The sequence below is a fragment of the Crocodylus siamensis genome, chromosome 4, assembly GCF_052110815.1.
Source record: "Crocodylus siamensis isolate JL-2025a chromosome 4, ASM5211081v1, whole genome shotgun sequence".
NCBI lineage: Eukaryota > Metazoa > Chordata > Crocodylia > Crocodylidae > Crocodylus > Crocodylus siamensis.
The window spans coordinates 62,498,132-62,514,284 of NC_143398.1; the positions used below are offsets into that span (position 1 = coordinate 62,498,132).

The following is a 16,153-nucleotide window of genomic DNA, read 5'->3' on the forward strand; positions in this document are numbered from 1 at the left end:
AAAAACTATTTTCATTCTGAATTTGATTTTTGCCCTGTGTTTCCACAAGATGTTTTCTGGCATTTCAGTCACTTCACAAATAGCAGTGCCTCTGTTCTAAATTTGGAGAGACTGCTGTTTGTTCCTTACTCTCTTTTTGACGTTACATTAAGTCCAATTGTGACATTTATTTAATGTCTAACATAAAAAATGAAGTAAAGCCCACAATAGTTATGCCATGTTAAAAAATATATACTAACGAATTGAAGACAGAAGGGGCACAAAAGAGCTGGGAGGACTTAAGGCCCTGAAACTCCCATTCCTCCCACTTTCCATGGAATCACACATGAGCTTCAGCACTCGGATCCTTTTAGTAATTTTTGTGTCTTTTTAATATGTTTCACAATCACAAGATGCACAGTCCTAGGCAAGCTACATTCAGGATCTGGCAGTACCTTAAAATCTCAGGGGCTGAATAAGGCTCTGACAAGCATATCTGACAATTATAAAAAACATATAATTTTTTGCTGTTGTATATCTTTACATATTTCTCCAACAAGCCAAATTACTTTGCAAATGATTGTCTGCTCACTGACACAATCTTGGAACATCATTCAATAATTGTGACACCAAGTGGTATATTTATTCAGCAGAGATTGCTTAGGTTGTTGACTTTAAGTGGCTTGTGACAATATCTGGAGTGACAACTAATGGGTTTTGAGTTTTTTTGCATTACTGTGTGTGGTATAAAAATTAGGGATATTATGGAAGTTTAGTTATATTAGCAAATTGAAGTCAAATTCAGCCAACCTTTAGTAGCAAAAAGGAAAAAACCCCAGAACACAGAAACATTTTGTTTCAACATTTTTAAAACAAAAAACTTTTCCCATTTTTTTGCAGACCAATATTTTTATATTTGAAGACTCTACTTTTAAAAGGTTTTAAAAATCGTTCATAAGCCTAAATGTAAAAGTGCATGTTCCATTTTGCATTGAACAAAATATTTTAGTCAACACAAAATACTTTTCCTGATTTTTCAATAAAGTGGGGAGAAAAAAAATCAGTTCTACACAAAACTGTAATTCCACGTCCTCAATGGTGTCAATAAGGCATATCATGGTAGTGAAATCTCTTTTGAAGCAAAATAGTTATAGCACTCAAACTGCATCGTTTTCCAAATAACACAGATAGAAACACTATGGAAGCTGTAAGAAAAATAAATTAACTGTGTGTTGCCCTGTGCACCATTTCATACTATGTTGGAAAGAGTATTGTATTGTAGGAGGAAGGGAGAAGAGCAAGAACTGTGGCTGTTCTGTTAACCCACTAGCCTCAGGACGTGGTGCCCATCGAATTCAAGAAGCAGAGTTGGGCTGTTTGGCTCCCACAGAATTGTATTCTCTGCTCTCCACATTACTTCATTTAAAACACGTACTGCAATTTCCTCAACTAATTTTCGGGGGGAAAGGTGCATGCCATATGTAAATGTATGCAGTATTCAGGTACTTTCCCCATAGATGTTCTCTGTTTCCCATATATAATAAAACAGCTGCTTCAGTCATACATGTTATTAATACACACACATACACATACACACACACACTATAATATTATAAAAGCCTTAGTGTTTCTGTCTGTAATGTTTTATTCGCGCTCTGATTGGTTGCCTTGGCTACTCAGCACTACAAAGCAGCGGCAGGAAGCTGCAACTGGACTCATGTCCTGGTGAGCAAGGGAGGCAGGGGGAGCTCTGATTTTTTATGATAAAAAAAAAATGAAATGCCAAAATAAATAAGTATCTAGAATTTATTTTATTATAATGATTGAGGCACTGGTAGGCTTCAAATGCGCTTTAAAATTGTAAAAATATCAATAAAACATTGTGTTCTATTGATGCACACACATATATGGTGGCGTTTATTTTAATTGTGGAAAAACAGAGATTTGGGGGTTTTTAATCAGAGAATTTTGGATTTTTTTAACAGGGAAAGCACGATCCCCGGCAATCACAAGCTGGTATAAATTAGTAGGCTTTTAGTAGGCTAAAATGGGTCTCAGAACTGGGAATTAAGAGGGTTGAAAGATACGATAAAATCATCTTGATTCTTCATGGTGCTAGTATTTGTTTAGAGTGTTACTCCAGTGCACCTAATAAATTAAATCCATTAGCATTACCAAGCATTTAGAAAAGAAAACAACATAGGAAGGGGAGGAACAAATAACATTTACATAAGTCTTAGAAAACCTTGTTTCTAAGATCATGCAACCAAAAATAGCTGCCTAAGAAATTTACACAGACTCTCAAGGTAACCTCTCACATTAAAAAGTTTGATTAACAACCCTAGAGTGGCACATATTAAAAAATATTGTAAGAAATGGAACATAAGAATTACTGCACTGAATCAAAATGGTCAATCAAAATTGTCTAGCATGACAGGCCAACTGCTACAAAAGATACTGCTGGAAACCTCCATAATACTTGATGTAACAAATGCCATCAAGTACAAAATCCTTTCTTGTTCCTGTACATCACGGCACCCTGTGATAGAGTGACCTTGTTTTCCCTGCTTTCACTTGAAGTGTGCTCCTAGTTTTCCTGGATTTTGCCTTGCAACTGTGTGAGGGTTTGGAATGGACACTATTTAAGAGGCACTGGATAACTGTGATAATGTGAATAACGGGGACTGATCCAAGGGGATATTGACTGATCCAAGGGGTTTCTGTCAGTCTTATGTTCCAAGGACACATACTTTCCTCCTAGAGACATAAGGTTTTAAAACTGACCTTCTGGAAAACTGAAAAGATTATAAAAATCATAGGGTCACAAGGGATTGCAAGAGTTATCTGTACAGTTTGTACAAATGCAAAAATGCTATTCATAAACATCCCTGTTCAATCATTATCCAGTCCCCTCTTGAAAACCTCCAGTGAAGGAGATGCCACAATTTCTTTGGACAATCTATTCCACTGCCTTATTGTTCTAAGAGTAAGCAAGTTGTTCATGCAGTATCATCTTTACTGTGATTTAAACTATCACGTCATGCCCTTCCCTCTTCAGTGAGGGAGAATAGTTGTCCTCTCTCTTCTTTATGGGAGCCTTTCAAATATATTAAAACTACTATCATGGCCCTGCAATGAATCTGCAAGTTGTGCTAGGTTTCTATGTTTCTTATCATTGTCATGAAGCAGAGAAGGCCATCACAGGTAAAGTATTCAAGTACTCTACTTATATTTACAACGAGTTGCTTACTTTTAGTGACTTTAATATACAGCACCATCTTTTTTCCTCACAGTCCCTTAAGATGGTATATGTTCTTGCTTCATGGGACATGTATTCATGTGAATCTTCAAGAAAAACAAAGGAGAAAATACTTGGCTTATTTGAATACCTTTTTAACTGGTACCCATAAGCAAAGGCAAGTAACGTATATACAGTAGAACCTACATATCTCTAGCAGGGCACCACTACCTTTCTTCTTGGAGGCAGCTTACTGTTTCCATGGAGAGTGGTGCAAAAACCATAACAGTAATTCTTGATAAGTGATTATCCTACAGATGTTAGCCCAACTATGCTCGAAGAGCTCCCTCTACCATGCAATTAACCCACTTAGTCCACTTGGATGAAGGATGGCAAGCAGAGCTCATATGACACAGGGCACCAACAACTTCTCCAGTAGCCTTTAAAAACAGAACAAAATAATGGTTTGACATAATCGCATTGCCAAGCCTGCTTTGCTGCCTGGTGCCAGATAAGAATCTCATCCGTCAGTTCGTCTGCCAGGCACCAGTTGTAGCCATCTGTGCGGGAAGACGTTCCCCCCCAACCCTTGGAAAAAAATCAAGGAAAACTATAATGTAAACAGTCCCCTGAGAGCAGCTCACTAATGACCCAGTGAAATCAAGCCTTACGTATTTCCAGAGCACCATCTATGTACCGAAATGGAGGACAATATTGAGTCTTCAGAGTCAAGTGAGAAAAACACTTGTTGGAATATCACAGCAAACTGGCTTGGCCCCAGCTGGGCACACAATCTTTACAAAACATAAAACCACAGATGGAGCACTTCATGTAGAAACTCTTGGACCTGGAGTTTTCAGCCATCTGACTTTATCCTCCGGGCCTTATTCAGGCTAATTTTATTCAATCAGTCCTTTGGCACTGGTAAGCCAACTCAAACAATCTTCTCTTTGTTTTTATGGCAGATGAGGATCCACTAGGAAACTATAACTAAAGACAGAAATTCTACAAGTAGAGAAAACTCAAGACAGTTTTAGTTATTTTCAATGACTCCCTGTTTGAATAGAGATACACAGTTGTCTTTGTAAGTCATCTACAGTTTAAAAAATGTGTATTTTCCAGACCATCAAACTACTGTCTACATAGTATTAGTCTAGTCTACAAAGTGCTAGTCCAACTAAGTTACACTGCATCTGGTATGGGAAGAATCCTGCATGGAGTTAACAGGGTGTTTGAAGACAACACTGCCTGACACCATAGCTTAGTATATAAGAATGATCTATGTACAGCTCAGAGGCAAGGGTTGTGGGGGTGATTATTTACGTCATTACTGGATAAAGAGGAAGGAGCCTTTTCACATTTGTAAAACCCTAAAGACAGCAGATTTACCTCTGATGCACCTGGAAGAATTCAAACCTGCTCAAAAGTAGCTCGAAATGTTCAGGCTAGAAAAATACAGTGGAATGGGGGTGGGAAGAGGTGTAGCCAGGGTCCTGTTATTTTCTTCTGTGCTAAGTAGCAGAAGTGACCAAATATTCAATGCCTTAAAGCAGTGAAACGTGGTTTGTATAGTTCCCCGCATGGAGATGTTTTGCTTCTTGTAACTAATCTAATCAAATTAACTAATCTGTACTTCCTTGAGGATGGTGCAGCTTGACACTACCCACCACACAGACCTGTGCACAAGATGCTCAACTGAGCCCATAATGAGAGCAGTTTATAAAGACTGCAAGGGGTAAAAGGACAATTGCTTCCTCAGTTATTACCAAACATTTTAAGCAAATGATACAGTAAAGTGTGAAGACATTCTGAAAATTAACTGATATTCCGACAGACTGAGATTCAAGATTACTAATTATATGATTTCACAGGAAAAGACCAATCCAGCTCTCAAGCACTGAAAAGAACATTTGACAGACAGACTTTTTTCTCTCTCTCTCTCTCGCTCGCGTGCGCGCACACATACACACACAAACAAACACACTTGATGGGCCCTATGCCAAAAATCTCAGCTCAGCAAGAAGCAACAGCACGTTTCCGAACAGACTTCAAGATATGACAGAGAGAAAAAGACTGTTTTTCTTGTCTTCAGTACTACAGCTCACAGTTTATACATTTATTTGCACAATTTCTGAGAAATGTCTTTTACATATTTCCTAAATAGATATTTATTTTTATTTTATTTTATTTCATAAATGTGACCTGCACTGATTCAGGGCATGTGGCCAATGGCACAAAAGCCAAGCATAGACATTACTTGTTTACTGGTATAAGTGATCAGAAAACAGCCTATACCCACAACAGAACAGGAGTTCAGAACACAAAACAGATCCATACTGTAACAGAACAGAAGTTCAGCACACACAGACTGGTTTAAAAATGGCAGAAGCTGGTCTCAATTTTGCCCTCCCACCCCACCAAAGGACAAATGGGTGTTTTGTTTGCTAATGATCTAAACTACGCTACTCACAGAAAACCACATAACTTAGATCAGTTCCACCTCCACCTTTTTAAATGTCTGTACCTAGCCAAATATAAAATACTGAATCAGGAGCTCGTACAAAAGATTCTGCTCCAATTGGTCCACACTTCCAAAAATTACTGCCTCGACATGAATGGAGAAAAGAGTCTGTATTAACATCATCCAGACGAGTGCGGACGTGCAGTATGTGGCACCTCAGACCTGTTTGCAGCACTGCACCCTGCACTGCTACTTTGCCACACCAAAACTTGTGCCAAAAAAAAGTCGGGTGGTATATGTGGCAGCAGCGTTCACTGCCCGCACTGCTACTTGTCCCTGGCAAAACAAACAGCCACACTCATCTGGATGCAGCTAGGCTGTCCTAAATGAGATAGAAGTTAAATTCCAGAATAAAAAGTCACTTAGAATATCCTGCTTCCAGTTACCTAATACTTCTATATTTAGAGACTGTTATTCAAGTACTTCAGTGAATCTCAGCTACCACAATGGTAAGAGTAACTGAGGACTAGTAAAGGGCAATTGGGGTCTCCTGAAATGGACATATAGCTTTTGGGGTGAAGCAGGCTCACCTCCCTTCTGAACCATGTCATAAGAGAAGCAGCCAGGGCTTTTTTTAAGTCCCCAAACCAGGTAAGAATCCCTGCCCTGTCTCAGCACCACACTTCCCTTCCATCTCCCCCATGCTCAGTGGCATGTTCCCTCCCTCCAATTCCTCTTCATGTCCTGCCCACTACTACTGCTGTGCCCACTGTCTCTAGCTGTCCCAGGGGCAGGGAGAGCTCCAGACAGACTGTGGAAGGAGCTGGGCTTAGCCATGGCGGGTGGGTTCCCCTTCCCTGCCTGATACCCCTGAGTGTTCCTCGCCAACCCAGGAGCAGACTCAGGGAGAAGAAAAAACCTCCTGCCACCACTGCTACTGTCTGCAGATGGGCACTAGTCCCCACACAGCATGACTTGACTGGGGCAGGAATGACTCTGGGTCTTCCCTCACCTCTGGGTCAGCCAGAGGCAGTAGGGAAAGCAGCATATGTAGGCTGGGGAGGGGGTGAATAAAAGTTGCTGCTGAGCAGAGAGAGGAAGGGAGAGGACACCCAGCATGTGGGGGAAAGGAGTGGGGGAGAGATTCTTACCTGATTTAGGGATTTAAAAAGGCCCTCGCTGCTGTTCCCATGGCATGGTCTGCCATGGGTGACTGGTGTCACCTTACTCGGGGGGGCATGTCTTTCTTCTGCAGACTAAATAAGCCTAGTTCTTGCAGACTCTCCTCAGAAGTTATGTGCTCCAGCCTCCTCACCATTTTTGTTGCCTTCTACTGGACTCTCTCCAATTTGTCCACATCCTTTGTGTAGCAGGGGTCCCAAAACTGGGAACAGTACTCCAAAAGTGGCCTCAACAGTGCCGAATAGAGGGGGAAAATCACTTCCCTTGATCTGCTGGCAATGCTCCTATTAATGCAGCCCAGTATGTCACTAGTCTTCTCAACAAGGGCACACTATTGACTTACATTCAACTTATTGCCCACTGTAACTGTCAGGTCCTTTTCAGCACAGCTGCTACTTAGCTTTGTTGCTGTTTTGCTGTCCTGTACACTACAACGTTCCTGCTGCTTCACCCAGACTGTCTCCTGGGATGCCATACTTCTTGGGCGTCTGTTTTTTAAGGAGGACTTACTTTATGTCACAAAGTCAGCCATGACCATGGAACAAGATTTTTTTCTACATTCTGCCTTCCAGAAACATGTTGCATGTCTTACTTGCGGGGGTGTGGCATGCAAAGAAATATGGTGCTTACCTACTGTTTAGAGCACTCATCCAGAAAAACAGAGACTTGGATTCTGGCCTCTCTGAGGCCATTCAAAGCCACATCCCCCAAGATGTCCTAAATACTAGGCTATGTACTAGACTCACGATGTCATTACTTTCCCCTGCTCCTGTTAAAGCTGGCCAGTGTGCAGCCAAGAATTTAGGAGTCATAGGACCAGAACAAAAGTAAAAAGAGAGCTTAACAGAAACTCAGGGCATTTTTACCTGTGCTCCCAACACAGCACAGGGTGCTTTTAATTAGTGAGCCTCACTAATTAAAAATGCCTGGCCCTGCGTCGGGTGGAGGTGTATAAGCAGTGCAGCACATGTCAGAACTGAGAAAATGGCAGCACTGCACTTTGAGCTAAAGAATATCAAATGTGTTTTAGTTCAAAGCGCACCACCCACCATTTTCTCAGCGCTGACAGATGCTGCACCGCTTATACACCTGTACCTGACGTAGCACTGGACATGCCACTTTATGTGCTCCAGCAGGCTCAATTAATCAAGTCTACTCTAATGTACTGGATTTCCAGTGCATCAGAACAGACTCACTGCATGTGTGCAAGTGCTTAGTTTTTGCAACTGGAGGGTGGGAAAGGGAACCCTTTAGGATGTTTATATGTTTTTACATTAGTCATTGGATAAAAAGAGAAATCATCCTAAAATTAATTATCAGAATACCACCAGCAGCCACTTCCTCTCCTATTTCTCCTCCTGTTCTGTGTTTGAGTGAAAGTGTCTACTGGTTAGTTTGGGCACTCCTTATCAGACCTTTCTGGGGATTTAGGTAGAGTTCAGGCATCATTCTGCCTCCTACCTGGATCATGGAATTTAGACAGGAGCCAGGTGCCAAGCATGCACAGAAGCCTTCATTAATTTTCATTAAAACTTCATTACAGTCTGAACTATGGTCACCAAATGAATTTGAGCACTTGAGTTTTTTGAGCCACTATAGCACAACTAATTTTGTTTTGCTTTGTGTGATTTAGGCAGCTGAATTTGGCATAAAATTGGAGTGGCAGCTAGCAAGGGATGTGAAAGGTAACAAGAAGGGTTTCTACAAGTATGTCAGTAATAAGAGTAAGATCAGGGAAAGTGGGGGTCCCTTACTGAATGAGGGAGGCAACCTAGTAACACATGATGAGGAAGAGGCTGAAGTACTCAATGTTTTGCTTTTTTGTTATCTCAGTCTTCACAGGGAAGGTTAGCTCCAAGAGTACCGCAACGTGGCAGCAGAGTTTGGGGAGGAGGTGAGCAGCCAAAAATGGCAAAAGAACAGATATGGAACTATTTAGAAAAGCTGGATGTGTACAAGTCCATGGGGCTGAATACTGTGCCTCCGAGGGTGCTGAGGGAGTTGGCTGATGTATTGCAGAGCCATTAGCCATTATCTTTGAATATTCATGGCGATCAGGAGAGGTCCTGGACAATTGAAAATGAGCAAATATAATGCCCATAGTTAAGAAAGGGAAGAAAGAGGATCCAGGAAATTACAGACCAGTCATCTTCACCTCAGTCCCCAGAAAAATCATGGTTCAAGGAATCCATTTCTAAACACTTGGAGGAGAAGAAGGTGATTAGGAACAATCAGCATGGATCAACCAAGGGCAAGTCATGCCTGACCAACCTGATTGCTTTCCATGATAAAATAACCGGCTCTGTGGATATGGGAAAAGCAGTGGACATGATATACCTGGATTTTTGCAACATTTTTGATAGGGCCTCTGGAAGCATTCTTGCAAGCTAGCTGAGGAAGTATGGGTTGGTTGAATGGATTGCCTGGTGGATATAAAGCTGCCTGGATTGTTGAGCTCAACAGACAGCGATCATTGGCTTGAGGTCTAGCTGGCAGCCTGTAGAGTGCCCCATGGGTTGCCTTGGGGCCAGTTTTGTTCAATATCTTCATTAAAAATCTGGAAGATGAGATGGAATGCACCCTCGATAAATTCACAGATGACACCAAGCTGGGGGATATATTAGATATGCTGGAGGGTAGAGTTAGGATGCAGAGTGACCTAAACAAATTGGAGGATTGGGCCAAAAGAAATGTCATGAGGTTCAATCAGGAGAAGTGCAAAGGGATAGGCTTGGAACCAACTGGCTAAGCAGCAGCTCTGCAGAATATGATCTGGGGGTTACAGTGGATAATAAGCTGGATATGAGTAAGCAGTGTGCCTTTGTTGCAAAGAAGGCTAACAGAATACTGAGCTGCATCAGTAGGAGCGTTGCCAGCAGATGAGGGAAAGTAATTATTCCTCTCTATTCTGCACTGGTGAGGCCAAATCTGGAGTACTTCATCCAGTTTTGCCCCCTCCTTTGTCCCATATAGACAGGATGTGGACAAGTTGGAGAAAGTTCAGCTGAGGGCAATGCAAATGGTTAGTGGGATGGGGAACATGCCTTCTGAGGAGAGGCTGAGGGAACTGGACTTATTTAGCCAGCAGAAGAGATGACTCCAGGGGATTTGATAGCAGCCTTTAATTACCTGAAGGGTAATTCTAAAGAGGATGGAGCTGGAATGTTGTCAGCGATGACAGAACAAGGAGCAATGCTCTCAAGTTGCAGCAAGGGAGGTTTAGGTTGGATATTAAAAAAAGCTCTCTCACTAGGGGGTGCAGTAAAACACTGGAACAAGTTAACTAGAGAGGTTATGGAATCTCCATCCTTGGAAGTTTTTAAGACCCGGCTAGACAAAGCCTTGGCTGGAATGATCTAGTTGGGGATGGTTCTGCTTTGAGCAGGGGGTTGGACTAGATGACCTCCTGATATCCCTTCCAACACTAATTTTCTCTGAATCTATGGTAAGTCCTATACAGATGGCTAATATATGAATATGGATTTTCCCCCAGTTGAGTTTAGCCACTCAATGACCTTTGTGGATTTGGGCCTTAATTTCTGTTTTAGCTCCCCTATTTGTAAAACAGGACTGGTTTATAACACACCATTTATAAAACACTATAGAACCCAAAACAAAACTTCTCAATAGGTAGATGAGTAACGGTCCCAAAATATCTTCTGGAAACTGTTAATATGGGGGGGGGGGGGGAAGAGGGGGATGTAATGTTTAACTCAACAAGGAGTTACAATGGATAAATGAACTTTTGTAGTCAGTGGAGTCAAATGTTGCTTAAAGAACTGAAAGAGTCAATACAGGCACCTTACCATTGTTCTTTACTTGAAGGTCTCCAGCTAGTGCAATTATTGCAGTACTTCTGCTACAAACTAGATAAGAGCAAAACTAAGAGAAATCAAGGAACCTGAAGGTTTGTGCCCTTTATAACTTTCTTACTCTCTTCTCAAAAATGGAAGAATAAACTAAGGGTAGTACCTTGCAAGATTACCAGTATTATTTAAGGATAGCCATGAACACCTCTTGTTTGAATGGGCAGCATGTACACTGTAACACCAATGCGCTGATTAAACCAGAGTATGTTATATAGACTGGGGCAGATACAGGGGGGTGGAGTGGTGCTATTACACATCCCTCTGATACCGCCTCCACCCAAACTTTAAACCAACTGCTGGGAAGGGCAGCAGCATTTCTATTCAGGCAGCTGCTGAGAGTCAATTGACTTCATGGCTCATTATCACCTCCTGTTACCTACTAATCTCTCTCTACTCCACAGATACTAATGACCCTCTAACCTTTTTAATGATCTTAATATTCCACTATTTAAAATTATCCTTTCTTCTGAAATTTGCTTTCTCTTAGCCATTCCTGGTAATGTCTCTCTTCTGTTTCACAGATTATTTTTAGCTCAAGCTAAAAACCTTAACTCAGGTGTGGTAATATTAATACAGGTGTAGAAATTACTGACAGTGAAGTACTGGAAGCACTGTTGAAATGCTCAAGAAGGTTAGATTTTGTTTTATGAGTCTGAATATGAGATGTACTTTTAATCTAGAATGACAGTAGGATTAATGAAGCAATAGCTTTGGACTACTTAAGTATTTTTGGTTTACCATCTTGTGGCTTTTTTAAACTTCATATACAATCTAACAAACTAGTGCACATTCCAATAGTTATAATTGTTTTTCCTTTAATTCTAAATTGAATAATATATTGCAGCCACTTAACACCTTTCTAAAACTTCTAGTTTATTTGTATCTAGAAAAAAGTTTTGTGTTAAAGGTGATGATGTGCCACACCATCTTCACCCAGCTTTTCAAAATCCTGGATCAGCCCATGTATATAGATATAGAATATGAACAATTCAGAAACTTTTTTTTTCATTGCTAATGGTGTTACATGAGGTCGTGCTGTACTTGTGACAATACTGCTGTACAAACTTCCCTGGTATGGCAAAATATTTTGCTCTCAGTCTGAGAATTGATATTACACTCCCATCATGTACCATAGGGTTCTGGGTATTATACTAAAAAGAAGACTATCTAATTCAAAATATGGTATCATAATTTGAAATAGCATTCAAATTCCCCCCAGGCTTAAACCTCTCAAGTACTGCATTTCCACTTCTTTAAAAATCGTTCAGGTTGTTCTTGTTTTTGTTGTTATTTTCTGGATAGCCTGTTTACCTGAACTAATGTTGAGTATGTTTTCTTAAGTTTCTCTACTTCCATAATGTATATTACTGTAGGTTATATTCCATTTTGCAGCTTTATTCTACATTTTCCTCTTCAATGGGTGTATCTACATGTACAACTAATGCACCTGAATTTTCTGCACAGAAAATGTGGGTATATTAAACTACCTTCTTACACACATGAACATGTGCCTGTCAGGATTAAATTTGCTCCTGAAAGGAGCAATTCAGTCTAGAGGAGCAGCCAGGGGGAGATCCAGGCTCCCCAGGTGCCAGCCTCAGGTAGGCAGGGGGCATGGGGGCTGGTCTCAATCTCCATTGGGCAAGGGACAGCTGTTCTGGCTGTCAGGCCACTGCCTCCCAGCTACATGGAGTTCAGGACCCAAAATCCAGGACAGTTCTACCTGTCCTGTGGTGATCAGGATGGGTTCCAATCTCCACATGGCTTACAGGCAGTGTCCCACCGAGTCAAGACTGCTCTTCTCACCCCTGTGGCCCCTGTGCTGTCTAGGCTGAGTAGGAGCAATTTGCTCCCAGTCGGTGTCTACACGTAAGCTTCAACACTTTAGTTTAATACACCAATTTCTAGTACCTGTATCTACAGGTACAAGAAAATGGTGCATTAGACTAATTTACTACATGGCAATTGCTGTGCATATGTAGATGGTGACTCTCTACTGCATATTAGATTAGTCTAACAAGCAGTAAAGCATCTTGTGTAGATGCACCCAGAAGATTTGTCAATAAAACCAGAACCCCATATATTAACTCCATCTTTCAATATCCTCCCCACAAAATGCACATATGCATAAACATACCTGGTTTAATTCAAACTACATTATATCTTTTATTTATTGATATACTTGTTTGTGTGTTTGTTTTTTTCCTAAACAACTCTTTCTTTTCAGGAAGTCTCTACTGTACCAACATTGTTAGGAGAATTTACCACCACTATTAGGAGAAACTTTGTAGAATGTTCCAGAAGCCAGCACACCCTCTGAAAGAAAGATCTTAATTTTAAGTTTCAGCTTCTTTCTGTAGAGCCCCAGGCAAACTCTTTGAAGTGCAGAGTCAGGGGACAAACTTAACTTAGGCCTTTAGAAAAAAAATGGCTAACAAGGCACATGTCTAGTCCTGTGAAATCCCCTCTTTTAGAATGATCTCCCCTGCTACAAACTTCCCTCTGCATTATTGATTCCATATAAATAGCAAGTTTCTAAGCCACAGGCATGATGAATCAATAAGTATCTAGACAGAATCTAAGAACTGAACCTGAATGGCCAGGGAAGAAAACTAGCTATTCTTCAAGGAAATTGAAAAAAAAAAAAAAAATCAGCAGGCCAAGGGAAAGTGAAAAATACTTTGTAGAAGGAAACTCACAAGGGCAGTGCAATCAAGGATCTCTTTGCTCAAGGACCCCAAAAGATATTATTCAGGGGGGTTTATACACATGCTCTGGAAGTGGCAGGGGCACTTTAATTAGAGCAGCTTCAAAAGTCACTCTAATTAAAGCGCCTGGAGCATCACACATATCAGCATCCACACACTTAAAAATGGCAGCAGGGGGCGCTTTAAAGCTTGGCAAACCACCCTTGCCACCATTTTTCAGCACAGGGATGCTGATATATGTGACTCTGGAGTCCGCTCAGGTATGGTAATTATAGCACACCAAAACAGCCTCACTGCACATGCTTAAGTCCCCCAAATGTCTAAGATTTATTTTCAAATGTGTCTAGAAAGTAGCCTGGATATTGCACTTATTGCTAAAAGAAACCCTAAATAATAAAGGCATTTGGTGGAAACCATTTCATTGCATTACTTATAGTCAGAAGCTTTAAAATTGTGAGCATTACTACAAATACATAAATGTGTTTTATTAAAATCATCAGATAGTGAGAGCTGCATAAATGTTCCAAACTTAAAAAAGCCTATTGAAAAATTAGAAAATTATAAAGAATAGTACAGGCATACTTTTTCAGGGAATTAGGGAACTCCTTCCTTTTTAGAGCTCTGATAATCCTAATTGTTTGTTTGTTTGTTTGATTTTTTTGTTGGGTTTTTTTTGTAATCTTTTCCTTTCCAAAGTCCTATACATAGAAACTTTCAAGCTGAGAACGTCTCGGTAGGCTAAACTTGGTTAAGACTTCATTTAGAGACTGTCACAAAATAAGCTAGGCCACTGACCAGATACAAATATACAGATTCTGATGGTGCTTTAAGGTGCAGAGGCCCAGTGTAGCAGGGGCCCCCAATCCCTCCTACCTGAGAGATAGGGAACCAGCATTACAGGGCGGCAGTTCAGTAGGTGGCTAAGTAGGGGCCAGCTACAGAGCTGTATATAGCCACAGAACCCCACAAGGGGTTAAAGAAAAACAAGGGAGTTAGCAGTGCTGTGGCTCAGGGCTTAAACTGCAACACCTGAGAGCAGGCTGAGGCCTGAGCCATGTGACCAGACAAGGTGGAGCCCCAGCCTATTATAAGCCTGGCTTATCAGCTAGAGGGGTCAGTTTGACCCTGGCTTTCACTGCAAGTAGGACTGCCATTGGCCATAGAGATAACAGAGGGGAATACAACCAACTAGGTGCCCAAGGAGCTGCTATAGACTCAACAGTCAAAGGGTAGGAGGTGGTCAGGAACACAGGGAGACCCAGAAGGGTTTATCTATAACTGGCACAGAGTAACACCAGAGGGCAAGACATGGCTCAGAGGAAGCCACAAGGGTGCCACAAGAGCACCCAGTATCGAGCCCTTTCAGGGGCTGAGACCCAATGGGCTGCGTGGGACAGAAGCCCAAATTCTTTAAAGGCAGGACACAGCAGCCTTGCATAGTCAGATGGTTCAGGAGGCTGACCTCATTAAAAGGGCCAGGAGCTGGTATGCAAGGAGAGCAGCCTTGCCCTTGGTTGGGGATGCCAGGGGGCTAGGCTGAAGCAAAAGCAGCCTTGTCCTGGGTAAGGAATGACAGGGGGCTGGGATGAGGTGCAAGACAGACCAAAGGGGCCTGGAAACAGATGGGGCCAAGGGGCCTGGAGACCTAAAATACAGAGAGGGCTGAGACTGAGAAAGCTGGACCTGAACCAGTAGGCCAGGGCTGAAAGCCTAGAGCCAGAAAAAGGGGAGGATAAAGGGAAGATGGCTGAGACCTCTATAAGAAGACCAGACTGTGGACAGAGTGACATCTGCCAGGCATGGTTATGGCTGTAGGGCAGGACAGAGTCCATGAATTTAGCCCTTAAAGTGATTAGGGCCAGCAGGGTTGGAACCCCAAGGCTGAGAGACTGTGGATGATGGGGTCAGAGCCCTAAAGTTGAGAGACTGTGGGCAGCAGGGCTAGAAGCCAATTAGGTGGGCAACGTTGAGTCCAAGAGAAGGACTTAATATAGAGGGAGAGAGTAGCCAGAACTCACCAGCCTCTGAGGGCAGCATCCCCTCTTCATCTTTAACATCAAGGTAGGGAAGCAGGGCAAAACCCTGGGAGTGGGAGTCAGGCACAATTAAGGTGGCCACTAGGGAGCATCCTGTTACAACCAGACAGAAGCTTTTTAGGTTAATTAAAAACAAGAATTTAGAACACTGTCTCCCTAGCCAACCAATATCTAAATGCATTGCTAGTAAGTTGGTCTTAAACATACCTTAGACATTGCTAGAAGCAAAGAAATACTTAGAATAGATGTCAGTAATGTACATTTAAAATAACTGTTTGTACTGCAGGGTACATAAGGAGAAGGGGGAGACCAAGCTCTATAGTAAAACTGCAAATTTAGGAAGCAAAGAAAATATTAAGGGCCAAACTATAGCACACTATTTTGAACAAGTGCACACCATGACCAATTTGCTAATTAGGAGATGTCCTGTGGTGTCTAAAAACATACTGTGAATAAGTACTAGAATATTTTGCCATTTATATATAACCATAGGACTAGAGGCACATCAGACCATTTATATACAACCCTTTTTACTAAAGGAACATCAGACATTGATGAGTTTGTAGCTAACTATCTACAATGTTCTGTGTGTGCCTACAAAGGTAAAGAACAAATATGGCTCTAGCTCTAGAGTCCCAGGCCAGATGGGACTAAATGTGTGTTCAGTAATTCTCTTGACT

At 41.6% G+C, this 16,153-nt stretch overlaps 1 protein-coding gene across 6 annotated transcripts in view; it reads right to left on the reverse strand.

Moving 5' to 3' along the window:
- TAFA2 (TAFA chemokine like family member 2) overlaps positions 1–16,153 on the reverse strand; it is a 356,990-nt gene that overhangs the window by 57,188 nt on the left and 283,649 nt on the right. Inside the window, exon 3 of one of the 6 annotated variants that reach the window (XR_016441774.1) lies at positions 3,230–3,324. The exons of the other annotated variants lie outside the window; for them this stretch is intronic. The gene's annotated coding sequence lies outside the window, so the exon portion shown is untranslated. The remainder of the gene's footprint in view (positions 1–3,229; positions 3,325–16,153) is intronic. 6 annotated transcript variants of the gene reach the window in all.